Source organism: Salmo salar, chromosome 15, assembly GCF_965601325.2.
Source record: "Salmo salar chromosome 15, fSalSal1, whole genome shotgun sequence".
Lineage (NCBI taxonomy): Eukaryota > Metazoa > Chordata > Actinopteri > Salmoniformes > Salmonidae > Salmo > Salmo salar.
The window spans coordinates 104,026,319-104,043,212 of record NC_138305.1 but is presented as its reverse complement, the minus strand read 5'-3'; the positions used below and the strand labels follow the sequence as shown (position 1 = coordinate 104,043,212).

The following is a 16,894-nucleotide window of genomic DNA, read 5'->3' as shown; positions in this document are numbered from 1 at the left end:
TGGCTTAATTGTAATGCAGATCCTCTATTTATTAATCCCAAGAGGGGACATTAGTCACCAGCAATACACTTACAGCAACAATAGGCTGAGCACTGATGGCTGGTGAAACAAGCATAACCCATGACTTACAGTGAAGCAAATGGATTCAATAGAATAGACTGTAAACCCATGGAATCAAAAACATCAATACATTATTAATACAATGAATAATGGAATTGAATAATGTGCAACGTATAATACAATATCTACAAAATACACATAAAACGCAAAGCTACAATACAAATAACTGTACAATCAAGGTGAAATCTGTCGATGTGTCCTTGAGCAAGGCACTTAACCCTAATTTACTCCAGGGGCAGAGTACTACTAGGAATGACCCTGTAAAACAACACATTTCACAGCACGTATCCCAGTGTGACAAAATATATATTTTAGGAGGATTGTAAGAATAGAACTGTATACAGAACATTTGTCCCATTCCTATGCATCAGGGCTCCCCAGTGGTGCAGGTCTAAGGCACTGCATCTCAGTGCAAGAGGAGTCACTACAGTCCCTGGTTCTAATCCAGGCTGTATCACATCCAGCTGTGAATGGGAGTCGCATAAGGCGGTGAACAATTGGCCCAGCATCGTCCAGGGTAGGCCGTCATTCTAAATAAGAATTTGTTCTTACCTGACTTGCCTAGTTAAATAAAAGTTTAACAAAATAAATGGGTCACACTGGACATAGCCTACACTGCACCATTGCCTCTTGATGTTTACTCTGTGGGATTATACAAATCCATGGTCACTCAACAAGTGGAGTCCATTTTTCCCCATACCAGTCCAGGAAATCTCATTCAGATGTCCTTTGCAGTTTGTGTCAACAGAATCTACAGTACATCATCACAAGTTCCATAAGGATATTGTGGGATCATCTGAAGATTTCTACAGTTCAAGGGCAATTGCTCAATATATCTGGCACCAGTATCCAAAGACCAGGTGGAGTGTCCTACAAAATCTCATTTGTGTTTTATTCCAATTACCGTCAACTGACTTGAATTGAAATCATGGACACACCTGACCTTTCCCAGAACACAACAGATCGGGCTCCTACTAAGGTTTCCTTCATCCCCAGTATTGGAAGACAGGCTGTCTATCAAGGTCATGGCCTTTTTAATCTGTACACCACAAAACAAATGTGCCAGCCTCCAACTTTTATTTAAAAACAGAGTCTAGATCACATTCACCATGTAGTGGACAGAAATTGGGCCCTACTGCCGAGTCTACTTTTCAAGCCAATGAACCACACATTAGACTGGATTGTTCTGATGAATGTCCTGGAGGCTTGAATCTGTATAATATTCATAAGACACATTTTAGCAAAAATCTGTCTGAAATCCATGAACAAGCATACTGTACCATTCTGATGTTATAGGCCACCTTACCTGTTCTTGTTCCCACAAACAGCATTGATGTTCCCTCTGTGTCTGAAACCTAGTAAAAGGAAACCTCAACTCAATAAAACAAAAAAGTGCAACCTTTGAGGTAATACAAATTCCTGTCAGCCATCTCCTTACCACATTGAGTATGATAGAAAATACTGCTGTATAAAGTGGGTATTGGGGGATTATTCATTAACATACCTCTGTAGGGCTTTGTGTCTCTGGAAAAGTACAAGAATCAACATTGAGACAAAAACTAATTTAGAACTCGATAACATACTGTTTGACAGGAGCATTGTCATGATTTTCCGAACATTATTGTGCATTTCATTTTCTTCATCTTGTACTGGTACTTCCTGTATGTAGCACTATTCTTGTGTGATCTGGTACTGGTACTTCCTGTATGTAGCACTATTCTTGTGTATTTAATTGTATTCATCTTGTACTGGTAGTTCCTGTATGTAGCTCTATTCTTGTGTATTTAATTGTACTCATCTTGTGTGCTTTAGTATTTATTTTAAGAATTTAGCAGACACTCTTTTCCAGAGCTACTTACACAGTAGTGAGTGCATTCATTTTCCATACTGTTCCCCCATGGGAATTGAACCCACAACCCTAGCATTGCAAGCACCATGCTCTACCAACTGAGCCAACACGGGAACTGTACTGGTACTCCCTGTATATAGCTACATTCTTGTGTATTTGATTTGAATCCTCGTGTTACTATTTTGTATTTGTTTTTTAACTGCATCGTTTGGAAGGGCTCGTAAGCAAGCATTTCACGGTAAAGTCCGTTGTATTCGGTGCATGTGACAAATAAAATGTGATTTGATTCAGTGTTGGATGTTTCTCACTTGTTCATCTGGGCAATTAAAACAAGTGTACAATTCCCCAAAATAATCTCACCAGATATAGGACCTTTATTTTTTCTTCTAATAGCTACTGCCGTCACTGCTGATATCACAGCTAGTACCACCCCCCACCACCACGCAGGTATTATTACAGCCATGGAAAGGGAGGTCTGTGGTCCACATTCAGAGTCTGACTGATGAGTTCCAGGTTTAATTTGCTGAAGCTTCAAGGTATCACATCTATAATAAGAGAAATAGACCACTGGTAAATCAACAATTTAGTCATCTAACTTTCAGTTTTACATTATGAAAACTGTTCTCATATTGCAGTATTTGAAGGAAATAACCATTATACATGAGCCATACTTACTGTGTGTGTGTCTGGCAGGATGTTAATGATCCATTTGAATAGGTATCACCAGTACAGTCAGAACACACAGTATCTGTAGATGTTGTTCCTGCACCAACACAGGGTGAAACTCATTAAGGATCCTAACTTCAGATGTGCTTAACTCACGACTGCATAAATCATGTACTGATGTCAATGGAAGATTTGCATGAAGACATACCTGTGTGGCTGATGTATTGACCAGGTTTACAGCTGCTGTGTCTCTGGGCTGCTCTACAACCATCCTTAGTTGGGTCTAGACAGTAGAACCCCTCCAGTGTCCCACAGACAGTGTCTGATGAAGGTCTACATGGCTGCTTTACCTTCAAACCAAATCCAGGGTCACAGTTTGTACACGGTATGCATGCCGTAAGACCATTGGGTTCATCAAGGAAAGTGGAGTCGGTACAGGGGACACAGGAAGTACTTGTAAATTCTGTACAGTGTCTATGTACCCGGTTTCCTGTGGGATAGAAGGTCAGTGTCATGGATTGATTGATATTGGAATTTATTTTCTTCATAATAATCCATATAGTATACAGAGCTGGTCCTTACCTGGAGAACACATAGGACAGCATTCATCACCTGTTCTGTACTCTGCTCTACCACATGCAATAGAGAGCTGGATATTTAGAAGGTGTCAAAATGATAGCTAGGTTCATCTGTAAATAGAGAAAATGAACACATTACCACTGTTAAAAAATAGGGGGGGGGGGGGTCACAATTGATGAAGCAGGGTTGAAGAGAGTTTGGGGTTAAAGTAGAGATAAGACTGGAGGAGAGTTGCGATTGAGAGAAAGCATAGTTAAAGATTTCCATGTTTTGATTAATAAATGTTAGTGAAATTTACTTACTCAGATTGATTTTTTCAAATAGTAAATATAATCAATTAGCTTTTGCAAGGCCATGTCCCCTGCTGGAAGATTTGACAATGTTCAAAGACCAAACAATTTTCAAAACAAGAATTTGACACAAATGTATAAACCCAGGATGACAATTGAGAACCAAGCAGCCATTTTGGTAAAGATTTAGGAAGTTATAGAAATGCATGTATTAATGTCTACATTAGTTTTTGATAAGTAGCCTATATTCCATTAGACAAAATAATGAATAAGTATGCATTAATGTATGTGAATTAGCATGGACTTTTAACCTATGCGTTAAAGTATTTTTTTGTTGTTGTACTAATTAGGGATGTGCGATATGTCGGCGAACATATTGGAATCGGCAGATATTAGCTGAAAATGCCAACATCGGTATTGGCTGATGTCTAGTTTAACGCCGATGTGCAAAACCGTCGTCAAAGCTGACGTGCATACCTATATAACGTAGGTACATGCCGTAATGACGCCACGTAACATTTTGCGCTACACGTGCAACACAGCATTCCTAACCTAGCCCACAATGTCTGCTGTGTAGATTGAGCAGTCAACAAGTCGTGCAGTCATTTGAAAGAGCAAGAATTTCAGCGAGACAACTCAAAAGGCGAATTCCATTAAAGCCAAGATAATGGAATTCATTGCCCTTGGCAAGCAATCCGTTGTCTGTCATGGGTGATGTTGGCTTTCGCCGACTGGTCGAGCACCGGTACACACTACCAAGTGCGCTATTTTTCAGATGTTGCCCTACCGGATTTAGACAGTAATAGCTTCGATACATACATAGATACTATGGAATGCCATTAGCACTGTCAACACTGTACAAAAAAGTCTGCAAACAAGCAAACACCGGCCACGAACTATGTGTTTACAATACCGCGTAGGTAATAAAGCATCATTTGTTCGACTGCAACTTCTGGGGTCGCTAGCTTTAGCTTGGTACCTAGCTAGCACCAATACAACCAGGCTGAAAACAATGACCAGTAGAAACTGCAGTCATTTTCATTATTCTTAGCAATGATTTTCAGAATCTTTTTGAGTAAGTATTAGCTAGGTTGCCACTTGTTGTTCGACTATTGAATAGCTAGCCAGCTACTTAACCCTGTTGCCCAAAGCGAACGTTATAAGCAGCCAGCTAGCTTCATCTGGCTAGTGAGGCTCGACCGGATCAGGTTATGTGTTGTGTAGCTAGCCACAATAAGCATTAGGCACGATAGTGGAATTTGCGTTTTGCTTAAATAAAAGTATGTAATTGACAGTGATGAAAATGAATACAAATAGTAGAATTATGCCATACTTTTATTTTGAAGGCAAACCGCAAAGTCCACTATTGTGGCTAGCTTCACATGGATGGATCTGACCACCATTAATCAAATACAAACTGTGTTATAAATTAGGGTTATTTTAGATGACACCTAGCAGCTATATACACTGCTCAAAAAAATAAAGGGAACACTTAAACTACACAATGTAACTCCAAGTCAATCACACTTCTGTGAAATCAAACTGTCCACTTAGGAAGCAACACTGATTGACAATACATGTCACATGCTGTTGTGCAAAGGGAATAGACAACAGGTGGAAATTATAGGCAATTAGCAAGACACCCCCAATAAAGGAGTGGTTCTGCAGGTGGTGACCACAGACCACTTCTCAGTTCCTATGCTTCCTGGCTGATGTTTTGGTCACTTTTGAATGCTGCCGGTGCTTTCACTCTAGTGGTAGCATGAGACGGAGCCTACAACCCACACAAGTGGCTCAGGTAGTGCAGCTCATCCAGGATGGCACATCAATGCGAGCTGTGGCAAGAAGGATTGCTGTGTCTGTCAGCGTAGTGTCCAGAGCATGGAGGCGCTACCAGGAGACAGGCCAGTACATCAGGAGACGTGGAGGAGGCCGTAGGAGGGCAACAACCCAGCAGCAGGACCGCTACCTCCGCCTTTGTGCAAGGAGGAGCACTGCCAGAGCCCTGCAAAATGACCTCCAGCAGGCCACAAATGTGCATGTGTCTGCTCAAACGGTCAGAAACAGACTCCATGAGGGTGGTATGAGGGCCCGACGTCCACAGGTGGGGGTTGTGCTTACAGCCCAACACCGTGCAGGACGTTTGGCATTTGCCAGAGAACACCAAGATTGGCAAATTCGCCACTGGCGCCCTGTGCTCTTCACAGATGAAAGCAGGTTCACACTGAGCACGTGACAGTCGTGACAGAGTCTGGAGACGCCGTGGAGAATGTTCTGCTGCCTGCAACATCCTCCAGCATGACCGGTTTGGCGGTGGGTCAGTCATGGTGTGGGGTGGCATTTCTTTGGGGGGCCGCACAGCCCTCCATGTGCTCGCCAGAGGTAGCCTGACTGCCATTAGGTACCGAGATGAGATCCTCAGACCCCTTGTGAGACCATATGCTGGTGCGGTTGGCCCTGGGTTCCTCCTAATGCAAGACAATGCTAGACCTCATGTGGCTGGAGTGTCAGCAGTTCCTGCAAGAGGAAGGCATTGATGCTATGGACTGGCCCGCCCGTTCCCCAGACCTGAATCCAATTGAGCACATCTGGGACATCATGTCTCGCTCCATCCACCAACGCCACGTTGCACCACAGACTGTCCAGGAGTTGGCGGATGCTTTAGTCCAGGTCTGGGAGGAGATCCCTCAGGAGACCATCCGCCACCTCATCAGGAGCATGCCCAGGCGTTGTAGGGAGGTTATACAGGCACGTGGAGGCCACACACACTACTGAGCCTCATTTTGACTTGTTTTAAGGACATTACATCAAAGTTGGATCAGCCTGTAGTGTGGTTTTCCACTTTAAGTTTGAGTGTGACTCCAAATCCAGACCTCCATGGGTTGATAAATTGGATTTCTATTGATTCATTTTGTGTGATTTTGTTGTCAGCACATTCAACTATGTAAAGAAAAAAGTATTTAATAAGATTATTTATTTCATTCAGATCTAGGATGTGTTATTTTAGTGTTCCCTTTATTTTTTTGAGCAGTGTAGTTAGCTAGCTATTGAAACAGATGTCGTTTTGCTATGTTTTTGGGGAAGAACATTGTTTGCTTCCTTGAGCTAGCTAGCTTTTATTTTTTTTGACCAGCACTTCTGGTGCGCGAAACAACTTCACCAGCATCATAGCATACGCATCTATGAATCGTTGTGACATGAAATACAAGTGATAGTGTAATCAAATCGTTATCTACTGGTCATTGTTTTATTTTTTGACACGCAAAGACCCAAGCGGCGTTCCATAGAATTCCTGGTTGAGAATGAAACGACTGAACAAATGAACAACGAAACAGTACAGCAAGTAAGTGAAAGAAATAGGTTTTACTGGTAATGGGGACGTGGTAAACGCCAACAAAATAACCTTTTGGTCAGTCTGGTGTGTGTAACCTTTCTTTAACTAGGCAAGTCAGTTAAGAAGAAATTCTTATTTACAATGACTGTCTACCCCGGCCAAACCCGGACGAGCTGGGCCAATTGTGCGCCGCCTTATGGGACTCCCACTCACGGTTGAACCAGGGACTGTAGTGACGCCTCTTGCACTGAGATGCAGTGCCTTAGACCGCTGCGTCCGTGTGTGTTAACTATTTAACTGTATTAGAATGCTTATTAGGCCACAATTTATTTTTTTATAAATCGGTATCAGGTTATTTGGCAAGGAAAATATCGGATATCGGTCAAAAATGTCATATCGGTGCATCACTAGTACTGTCACTGTCCACACTTCAACAAAGAAATACTAAAATACAAGTCATTTCATACTTTGAAACATTTTATTGAATGTAAATATCCATTAATTCCTATGCAGGACTGCTTCCAATATACAGTGCATTCAGAAAGTATTCAAACCCCTTGACTTTTTCCTCATTTTGCTATGTTACAGCTAGTGATGCACCGATATGACATTTTTGGCCGATACTGATATCCAATATTTTTCTTGACAAAAAATAATACCGATAACTGCTATTTAACATTTTTGGGCCTTTTAAGCATTCTAGTACAGTTAAATTGTTACACATGGATGTAGCGGTCTGTGTTGTAAGGCACTGCATTTCAGTGCCAGAAGTGTCACTACAGTCCCTGGTTTGAATCCAGCTGCATCAAATCCGGCCGTGATTGGGAGTCCCATAGGGTGGAGCACAATTGGCCAAGCATCGTCCAGGCCGTCATAGTAAATAAGAATTTGTTCTTAACCGACTTGCCTAGTTAAATAAAGGTTACACACACCAGACTGACCAAAAAGTTATTTTGTTGGCGTTTACGATGTCCCCATTACCAGTAAAACATAATCAAAACGTATTTATTTCACTTACTTGCTGTACTGTTTTGTTGTTCATTTGTTCAGTCGTTTCATTCTCAACCAGGAATTCTATGGAACGCCGCTTGGGTTTTTGCGTGTCAAAAAAGAAACATGTCAAATAACACGACAATCTGTTTCTGTAGCTATAGTTAGCTAGGTGTCATTTAAAATAACCCTAATTTATAAGACAGTTCTTATTTGATTAATGGTCGGACCCATCTGTGAAGCTAGCCACAATAAGGATTAGCCACAATACTGGATGTTGCGGTTAGCCTTCAAAATAAAAGTATGGCATAATTCTACTATTTGTATTCATTTGCATCACTGTCAATTACATACTTTTATTTAAGGCAAAACTGCAAATTGCACTATTGTGCCTAATCCTTATTGTGGCTAGCTTCACAACACATAACCTGGTCCGGTCGAGCCTCACTAGCCAGATGAAGCTAGCTGGCTGCTTATAACGTTAGCTTTGGGCAACAGGGTTAAGTAGCTGGCTAGCTATTTATTTTCATGAACTGAAGTTCAATTTCAATAATCGAACAACAAGTGGCAACCTAGCTAATACACACTTGGTAATGTATACCGGTGCTCGACCAGTCGGCGAAAGCCAACATCACCCACGACCGAGAACGGCTGATTGTCAAGGGCAATGAATTCCATTATCTTGGCTTCAATGGAATTCGCCTTTTGAGTTGTCTCGCTGAAATTATCTTATGCTTTCAAAATGACTGTTCGACTTGTTGACTGCTCGATCCACACAGCAGACATTGTGGGCTAGGTTAGGAATGCTGTGTAAAATGTTGTGCAACGTGGCGTCATTACGTCATGTACCTACGTTATATAGGTATGCACGGTAGCTTTGATATCGGTTTTTAACGTCGGCGTTAAACTTGACATCAGGCTTATACCGATGTTGGCATTTTTAGCTAATATCGGTCGATTCCGATATGTTCACCGATATATCGTGCATCTCTAGTTACAGCCTTATTCCAAAAAATATTAAATAGTTTTTTTCACCACTCATCAATCTACACACACACACACACACACACACACACAACACAACACCCCACAATGAGAAAGCAATAACAGGTTAGATTTTTGCACATTTATAAAAAATAAAAATAATTATTACATTTACCTAAGTATTAAGACCCTTTACTCAGTTCTTTGTTGAAGCACCTTTGGCAGTGATTACAGCCTTGAGTCTTCTTGGGTATGATGCTGCAAGCTTGGCACACCTGCATTTGGGGAGGTTCTCCCATTCTTCTCTGCAGATCCTCTGAAGCTCTGTAAGGTTGGATGGGGAGCGTTGCTGCACAGCTATTTTCAGGTCTCTCCAGAGATGTTTGATCGGGTTCAAGTCCGGGCTCTGGCTGGGCCACTCAAGGATATTCAGAGACTTGTCCCAAAGCCACTCCTGCATTGTCTTAGCTGTGTGCTTAGGGTTGTTGTCCTGTTGGAAGGTGAACCTTCGCCCCAGTCTGAGGTCCTGAGTGCTCCGGAGCAGGTTTTCATCAAGGATCTCTCTATACTTTGCACTGTTCATCTTTGCCTCGATCCTGACAAGTCTCCCAGTCCCTGAAAAATATCCCCACAGCATGATGCTTGGCATTCAGGCCAAAGAGTTCAATCTTGGTTACATCAGACCAGAGTCCTTCAGGTGCCTTTTGGCAAACTCCAAGCGGGCTGTCATGTGACTTTTACTGAGGCGTGGCTTCCGTCTGGCCACTCTACCATAAAGGCGTGATTGGTGGAGTCCTGCAGAGGTGGTTGTCCTTCTGGAAGGTTCTCCCATCTCCACAGAGGAACTCTGTCATCGGATTCTTGGTCACCTCCCTGACAAAGGCCCTTCTCCCCCGATGGCTCAGTTTGGCCGGGTGGCCAGCTCTAGGAAGAGTCTAGGTGTTTCCAAACTTCTTCCATTAAAGAATGATGGAGGCCACTGTGTTCTTGGGGATCTTCAATGCTGCAGACATTTTTTGGTACCCTTCCCCAGATCTGTGCCTTGACACAATCCTGTCTCTGAGCTCTACGGACAATTCCTTTGAACTCATGGCTTGGTTTTTGCTCTGACATGCACTGTCAACTGTGGGAACTTATATACACAGGTGTGAGCCTTTCCAAATCGGGTCCAATCAATTGAATTTATCACAGGTGGACTCCAATCAAGTTGTATAAACATTTCAAGGATGATCAATGGAAACAGGATGCACCTAAGCTCAATTTTGAGTCTCATAGCAAAGGATCGGAATACTTATGTAAATAAGATATTTCAGTTTTTATAAATGTGAAAACATTTATAAAAACCTGTTTTTGCTTTGTCATTATGGGGTATTGTGTGTAGATTGATGAGGAAAAACATTGATTTAATCAATTTTAGAATAAGGCTGTAACGTAACAAAATGTGGAAAAGGTGAAGGTCTGAACTTTCCGAATGCACTGTACATCATTGGTGTATACTCTGAGCATACTATCTGGTGCCATTTACTGCTGCAGTGTGAAATGATGCCAAGCTACTAAGCTTACAAAACCCAAACGTTTAACTTACTATCCATATCAAGCTTTGAAACTGCGCCATGGTTCTCCAATCCTCAACATCTCAGTGGAAGAAGGTCCACCACCCTGGAATCTTAGTTTTGAACTAAGAACATCCCTGTTGTCCTCACCCTCATGTAGAACTTGAGACACCACACACACACACACACACACACACACACACACACACACACACACACACACACACACACACACACACACACACACACAAATTATTGGAAAAGTGTAATACCATACAATTAAAAAATATTTGCAGTACAATATTTAACAAACATTAAATTAGAATGGATTATTTTTGGTTCAATGGAATTTTATAGTATATGGCAATTTTATTTTTCAGTGTTATGCGAACCAACATACTAAAACCTAAAGATGCTGTTCTCCAATTGCCAAGCAACCAAAATGCCTTCATCACACAGTGATTTGTAGTACAATGGGGGTGTCATGCTGGATGCTGATTACCGACTAAATGTATATTCTTCTGTTAAAGGGTAGGAAGCATGAGTTTTTACTCACCAATGTAACACAGTGTGGTCAAAGACTTAGTTGTAGTCACGATCTAGTTACCTATAAGTACAAACATAGTTATGTTTTGGGGTTATTATACACAGCACATGACCAAAGGTATATGGACACCTCATCGAACATCTCATTCCAAAATCATGGGCATTAATATGGATACAAAGACATTCTAGACAATTCTGTGTTTCCAACTTCATAGCAACAGTTTGGGGAAGGCCCTTTCCTGTTTCAGCATGACAATGCCCCCAAGCAAGGTCTGTACAGAAATGGTTTGTCGAGTTCGGTGTGGAAGAACTTGACTGGCCTGCAGAGCCCTGACCTCAACCCCATCGGACACCTTTGGGATGAATTGGAACACCGACTGCGAGCCAGGCCTAATCGCCCAACCTCACTAATCCTCGTGGCTTAATGGAAGCAAGTCCCTGCAGCAATGTTCCAACATCTAGTGGAAAGCCTTCCCAGAAGAGTGGAGGCTGTCATAGCAGCAAAGGGGGGACCAATTCCATATTAATGCCCATGATTTTGGAATAAGTTGTTCGACGAGCAGTTGTCCACATATTTTTCATGTAGATTACTTCACAGCGGTTTAAATGGTACAATGACTCTCTACAGCAGGGGTTCCCAAACTGTTTGACTCAGGCCCCCCTTCCAGCATTGGGGAACATCCCGCGCCCCCCATGTCTATTTCTATGGACACAAGCACTGTTCATGACACACACTGTTCACACCCCTCTTGTTGGTGGAGAGAATTTAGCAGGTTTAAAGCATATTTCCTGCAATTGTACACATTTTGTCATGGGGTGCAGAGAACAGTTTTGCTGTTTTAAAAAGGTAATGTTCTTGCAATTATATACACTTTGTCATGTCTAATGTGTATTCATGTGATCTTTGAGTGGATCAAACGTTACAACAACATCTATGGCTACAAAACCTAGCTAAAAAATGTATGCTGACATGGCTGGTTGATCTGGACATTTCTGACAAGTTGTAAATTGTTCTGTTATGCAATGCCTGAGAAGAGAAACTGAAAGACGCCCTACCCAATTTCGAAATTATCATCAGAGATAAGCAATAACTCAATGTAAAAGTGAGATGTCACCTTGCTTTGGGAGATCTGATGTGTATACTAATGCAAAGTCATTTGTTACATGTTGTTACGGTTATGCTACTTAATGTTACCCTTTAAACCCGTATCTAGCTAAAACAACGCTGACCAGCCTCCTTGTGTTTGCCTTTTCCTGTCTTGGCTGGACAGATGACATTTTATGACTCTCCTTTTCACACAGTGTAAAAAAAGTTCCCAGTTTGCTTTGTCAATGCACCAATTTCAAACCAGTTCCCTTTTCTGAAAACATATGTTAAGATCTATTTAGCACATGACTGGGAAGTGATCACTGTCTATTGTGGATTATATCGTCACATCCCACTCACATATACCAGCAATGGAGGAGGAATCCAATGCAAGATATGACCATGACGATGTACCTCTATTCACATTTACCCGTGTCCCCCAACAATCATTTATACAAACTATTCCCCTCTGCTCCATAAACTCTTCAACCACTAAAACCATTGGCATCTGTGCTATTGCTGCCCACAAGCTGTTATGCGCATTAAGCTCCACACCATATCTCCTTATCACACCATATCACCTTTTGTTTGAGGGACTTCCATGGTACTGCTATCTGGAATCCTTGGGACTTTACTACCCTCAACCAAAACTTTCACTTTTGTTTGAGGGACGTTCCATGGTAATGCTATCTGGTATCCTTGGGACGTCCCTAGCCCCAACCTTACCAAACCTTAAAAGCTGCAATGTGTAACTTTTTGTGAGACCAGACCAAATTCGCATAGAAATTTGAGTTATAGCTCTGTCACTCTCATTTAAAGCAAGTCTGTAATACAGTATGTTCACTATTTCTATGCTTCCATTGCTTTAGTAAATATTTTGCGTCTTTTACTTTAGCTTTTATACATCCCCGTCTGTGCGCGCGACCGAGGTAAAAACAGTTTCAGGTTGGATATTCGACGGATATTCGACTGTAGTTTTCCTTCAGTGGACCAACCGCAGTTAGGGATGTCAACTTAGTGACAAATCTATTTTTTCAAATTTCAATAGCTCTTTAACCATTAATCCTAAAACGTTCAAAACTGGTTCTAGCTAACCTGATGGCATAGACACACATTGCACACACATTATTTGGTTGATTTACATCTCGCACTATTTTAAATTATTTATTTACATATTTGAATTCAAATAGCTCATTGGTCATATGACCTACTGACTTCAAATAAGGTTTAGAATGTACACTCAGTGGGCCTACACATTGCACACCCTTTAGTTTGTCCATTTTCATCTCACACATGTTTACATGAATTTTTCCAAATGTAAAATTTCAAACGCTCCTTGGTCATGTGACCTACTGACCTCAGACAAGGTTCAGAATGTCCACTGACTAAGTCTTCATATCGCACACTCTGTTTGTCTACTTTCATCTCATGCTATTAGACTTAAATGATTTGTAACGTTGTTCACCGGAAGCATTTGAGAGAAAAAAAAATCTGATTTTCACCGCTTCGGTAAAATGCTGTTTTTGGGTATAAATATCAACTTGATGGAACAAAAAATGCATGTATTGTGTAACATAATGTCTTAGGAGTGTCATCTGAGGAAGATTGTCAAAGGTTGGTGCATAATTCTAGCTGGTTATCCGCTTATGGTGACGCCTGTCTTTGAATTGACAAAACATTACACACAGCTATTTTCAATGTACTCTCCTAACATAACCTAACTTTATGCTTTCGCCGTAAAGCCTCTTTGAAATCGGACAATGTGGTTGGATTTAGGAGATGTTTATCTTTCAAATTGTGAGAAATAGTTGATTGTTTGAGAAATTGAAATTATTAGATTCTTGCAGTTTTTGAATTTCCCGCCGTGGTCTCTTGACAATGAATCCCGATATCGGGATAAGATCCCCAACAGGTTAAATCTGTAAGCCTTAGACCCAGTAGGTGTGGACATTGCTGTACAGTGGACACCCACACTCAGAAGTCATTTGGAGAAAAAGAGAGTATCTGACTGATAGAGTAGTTAACAGTGATTACTATTATCTGTCTGACTCCCTTGTACCCTCAAACCCTTCCAGGACATTACAATCTCACAATGCAGGATATTCCATGGTCCCTAGACTCCTTTCTAACAGTCCTCAAGCTTCAATAGGATAGTCAATGACTGTGTAACTGTTGCAATTCAGAGTCAATGTTTTCATTTTAGTAAGTCTTATGGTCGGGCATAAAATGTTATTTCCAGTTTCTTGCTTTCTCAGGTCCTGCTGAGTGGACGGTATTGATGCCTTTTCAGTCTAGCTCCAGTTAGGTGTCATTATGTTATAAGCACCACGCCACCCCACTCCCGTTTCATAACACCCTCAAACCTTCTACCATTTGTCTACACTCCAAGAACCATGAGAGCCCCCAGATCCATGACAACCATATCCATAGCCTTCTTAGCTTGTAGGTCTAAAAGCGTTTTTGTCCTTACTATGTTGAAATATCAAAGACTAAGCTTTTTGTGTGACTCTGGCAAGTCATTTCAAGTCAAAGCCTTGTTTTCCCTGGTACATAAACATATACTACTAACTAGTTCTGTTTATTTTGACTTTGCAGCATAGAAATCTTGTTGTTGGGAGCTGTAAAACACTTCCACAGCTGTATGTTAATAAAGAAATAGTACAGCTCAGTGCCATGGTAAATGTTAAGTCAGCTGTGGGATATGGACAGTAGAGGGGGATGCTGTTGTAGTGACAGTTGAGTCATCACTATTTTCAGGGCTTTTCTTTTGATGAGGGTCACAGCACTGGAGAATAACCTGGTTCTGGTCCAGATGTACTGGACTCATTTGCCTGAGGGTGGCCTCTAAAATAGTAAATGAAGTTATGTTTGCTTGTGCACTGGTCATCCTTATGCACTCCATGCAATACTTGCTGTTGTTTGTAATAGTTATTGTCATGTTTTTGTCCACATTTGTTTGGAAATATGTGTAACTGTTCTTTGTCGTTGGCATACAGCTGCATGGTACTGTGACATTAGTTGTCATGTTGCCCACTAAGCTGGTTGTTGTTAGTCTAAAGCATACTTTTGCAAGTTTGTTTCATATTTGCATTTGTCCCCCAGCTCTTTGCCTCAAGAGTCCAGTCTTCCTTTCACAGCCCTTATTGCAAAGACAACATTGTAAAATCCTTTTTCCAAAATTGATTTAGGTACATTTTTGTGAAGGGGTATGAGGGTTGTGAAATGGGTCATTTAATAGTAAAATCATTTAAGGGATCAATACATTTCTACATTGCATCCCCAGTATCTGCATGAACAATCATGCCAAGTGTTTTTGGTTGACCCTGCTGGACAGAAAGAGAAGGAGGAATTGGAACACGCTGCATTCAAATTCAGGTCTTAGATATTCCATTGTACTGGATCTAATACATATTAGCATTTTACATACATTCATAAGTGTAATAATTTTCTATGACATACTGTGAAAAACTCTCTTGGCTGCTGACTCTGTCACTTTCAGACATGCGCAGAGCAGACTGAAAGGGGAAGGGTAGCTCTTGACTTGAACCACAGGGGTTCTCTGTAAAGAGAGAGTAATCCAAAAGGCACAGACACACACCTTGACTTTCTATTGGCACCGTTGACCTGTATGTATTCTCTCCTGATTGGCTCTGTGGTGCACAGTCTGGCAGTCTGACTAAAGTGCCAGAGGTATGAGGAGAGACATCCTCCTTTGTATTTATGGGAACAAATATTTCCTAACACTTTGGATCCCATTCTTGGACAGTTATGCATCAATGCAAAAAAATAAAAATAAAAAATACAAGGTGGAGGTTACTGTCCATGTGTAACCTCAACCTTGTGGGTCTGTGGGTGTTTGGGCCAATAAAATGCCAACTCAATTCTACCACTGACTAGTCTCTCATGCCCCTATGAACGGGGACACAGGGCAATAGTTCTTCATCTAAACCAGCCCTTTTTTACTGGAGTACACTAACCCCTAATTGGGGCTCTTTTCTTGACACACAGTAGCAGTTTACCAGATAAGAAGTCAAGAAGATCAAAAAGTAGATGGTTGTAAGGGTGTATTACGTCCTGTGCTGGCCCCATTGTCATATCCAATCTGGATTCTGAGTGGTGAAATCATAGCTGAAAAATGCCTCTATGTATGTGTCTACTGTATGTGGGAATGTCGTATGTCCATCCTACATGTAGTGTTGGTACATGGAATATTCCTCAACTGCATATATCATAAATTGCTATTGCAAATAGAAGTATTATGTTCAACAACTGACATTTTCAGATATTATTTTGACAAACACTCTTTGGTGCTTACAATTCATTCTCTATTGTCATAGATTTGGTGGGCACTGTCATCTGTGATCTTTATGATATGACTTTCTTTAAGCACGTACTGATGAAACTGTCACTTAATGTTTTTCTTAAAGTCTACAAACACTCTACATTTATCACTCTGTGATAGGGTTGGATCCTATATGCTACTTTTATTATTGTCCTGTAAATGGTTCAGTGCCTATAATTTAGGCTGTGTAGAATGGGGCATAAAGGAAATTACTTCTACTAATAAATTACCTCTAGATTATAGTGATAAGGAAAACAGCATACAAATTTGGCTCGTGTATTCATTTGCCTATAACTAATCATAATTCCATTATTTTTACATAAAGAGAATACTTCAAAATGAGAAGATCCTGCCATGGAAAAGACGACTGGGTGGACATAAAGTGGAAAGGAGGGGAAATAACTCACACCATCCTGCAGGACACCTTCAGCTGCGGGGTTTTTGTAATGCAGGTTTGATAGTTATATTTTCAATAATGAATGGTTAGCTGTTATGTGACAATTAGGTCAAAAACTCTATTTTATTTTGTTGGTGTAGATGGCCAAGGAAGTTGC

At 41.1% G+C, this 16,894-nt stretch overlaps 1 long non-coding RNA gene across 2 annotated transcripts; it reads right to left on the bottom strand.

Moving 5' to 3' along the window:
- Nucleotides 1–3,239: 3,239 nt before the first annotated feature.
- On the bottom strand, nucleotides 3,240–12,176 carry LOC123723894 (uncharacterized). 2 transcript variants are annotated; one of them, XR_014380722.1, is made up of 3 exons: nucleotides 10,922–12,176; nucleotides 10,398–10,527; nucleotides 3,240–3,324 (listed from the first exon to the last, which is right to left on the bottom strand). It is a non-coding gene; the product is annotated as an uncharacterized LOC123723894 (long non-coding RNA). The 2 variants fall into 2 exon arrangements; XR_014380721.1 differs by lacking the exon at nucleotides 3,240–3,324 and adding an exon at nucleotides 3,358–3,578.
- Nucleotides 12,177–16,894: the final 4,718 nt, after the last annotated feature.